Here is a 2,367-nt window from a genome sequence, read left to right on the forward strand (position 1 = left end):
CTGCTTCCTCCTGAGCAGAGCACAGCTGTGATGCCTGGAGTTGAAGCAGCCAGGACAGTATGAGACAGAATTGGCAGCAATCAAATCTGTAAATCACATTCTTTGCTGCTATTTACTGAAACCCAAGTTCAAAAATAACTTCCTTTTTGACACAGATACTGAAAGTTTGGTTAAAATATGTTTTCTTAGCTAACAACTCTTTTAATTTGGAACAAGCATTTATTAAGACCCTTAAATGTTCATTTGGTTGCTGAATACACAGGCAAAGACGTCTAAGAAAAATCTTTAAAGTTTGCTTTCATGTTAAAATTGTAAAGTATGAGGTTGAGAGCCATATCAGATGATGCCATTTGCAAACGGGGGCAAGCTAAGTTCGTTTTCTGGTTAGAAACCCTGACTTTTGGCTACATTTAATAACTCCTTTCTTGTTTTAATTGGATAATGTCGATCAGTTGAAGTAAAATTTAATTTTTCTGAGACGTGTTTGAAGTTATTTTCGCTGCCTGCCCCCACCACCTTCCACGAAAGACAGTACAAGCCTTGTTATTCATGCCAGGCTTGGTACAGTTTCAACTATCTCATGGCACAGGGAGTTGTTGGGTTTTAGATGGATACTCCCGCTATGGGAAATGGCAGCTGTTTTTCCCCATACTTTCTCTTATCAGCCACAGATAATTAGTTCTGCCTGACAAAGCACATCACAAGGGACAACTCCATAGCTTTTGTAAGGGTCTCAACAGTATCTTCCTTATGGCTAATTCTTCCTGAACCTGTTTAAAACTGCTTCACTATAATTATTATTCCTCATCACTTGTCCACACTATAAATGTAGGCAGTATTAACAATATATGTAGCAGATATCTGCATGTCATCTTTTTAATGCTCCTAGATATTTGCATAGAAGGAAACAGGGGCATTAAAAAAAACAAGCTTATTCCTCTGACCCTCAGCATCCATACTCATATACCACCACTGGAGCCTTCAATAGATTATTAATGCATCTTAAATTCCTAAATATGTTATGTCCTCCCACTCTTTACATAAGCTGAGTTAGCATGAAGGATAACAAATAATCTCTCTTCTTTATAGTAATAAAATATCATAAATGAAAGTCTGTGAATACCAATAAAATACATTTTAAAATTCTAAGATACTATCAAATAGAAGATACAACAGCTTTTTGTGAGAGCTTCTCAAGAATAGGAAAAAAAACCCCTCTATATTAAGTATATACATCTGTTGTGAAATATGAGCCAATTAAAATATATTAACATGGTGGGTGCCTGCGTGGCTTAGTCGGTTAAGCACCTGACTCTTGATTTCGGCTCAGGTCATGATCTCAGGGTCCTGGGATGGAGCACCATGGGTTAGGTGCTCAGTACAGTGTCTGAGTTTCTCTCCCTCTGCCCCACCCGCCCAGCTCACATATCTGCATACACTCTCTCTCTCTCTAAAACTAAATAAATAAATCTTTTTTAAAAATATACTAACATGTGAAAATGTCCTCCTTATAATCAAAGAAATATGGTAAGAACATCTTTATACAGAGTTGGCATTATTGGAGCAAAAAAATTTTGAAAAAAATTGAAAAATAATTATTGATATGCCCATGTTCTATACTTAAACTCTCTAACAGCTTTTTTTTCATTTACCCCTTCTCTTCCTCTTGTCTTTAACTCTAGACTGCTGAAACTTTAGTCCCTGTGATATCTTGAGTTATTCCCTTTGGAGACCTCATCCATCCAAAGAGCTTCAAAAATCTGTGCCAATCTATCTATGCTGATTACTATTAAGACTCTGAAGGAACAACTGAGAAATTTAGATTATTAAAAGCACACTCTTCAGGGAGCCTGGGTGGCTTAGTCATTTGAGTGTCTGACTCCAGATTTCGACTCAGGTCGTGATCTCAGGGGAATGGGGTCATGGGATCAAGGCCCATGGGACTCCACCTCAGTGGCTGAATCTTCTTGAGATTCTCTCTCTCTCTCTCCTGTTGCCCTTCCCCCTTCCCCCCCCCCGCTGTTTGTGCTCTAAATAAATAAATAAAATCTTTAAAAAGCACACATTTTTTTAATCTACTGAGGAAGTCCACTTGTATACTTGCTGTCAAATCTAGTACAATATGTCCTCAATATAATGCATAACTTTTTCCAACACCAGCTTATTCCCCTAACTTTTTTTTTAAACAATGATACCTCCATTTTCCAGGAAATTGGTGGCAACAAATTATCTTTCTCTTTTATTCTCAATCTTCCAAAATCTGGTTGCAAAGTCTCTTCACGTGTCCCCTTAACACCTCTCTAATACCACTGTCACCGCACTTCTTGGTTCATAAACTTGGGAGTTTCTCTAGGTGAAATATGAAAC

The sequence above is a fragment of the Callorhinus ursinus genome, unplaced genomic scaffold (assembly GCF_003265705.2).
Source record: "Callorhinus ursinus isolate GAN/ISIS: 27379988/994484 unplaced genomic scaffold, GSC_fseal_2.0 scaffold5, whole genome shotgun sequence".
Classification (NCBI taxonomy): domain Eukaryota; kingdom Metazoa; phylum Chordata; class Mammalia; order Carnivora; family Otariidae; genus Callorhinus; species Callorhinus ursinus.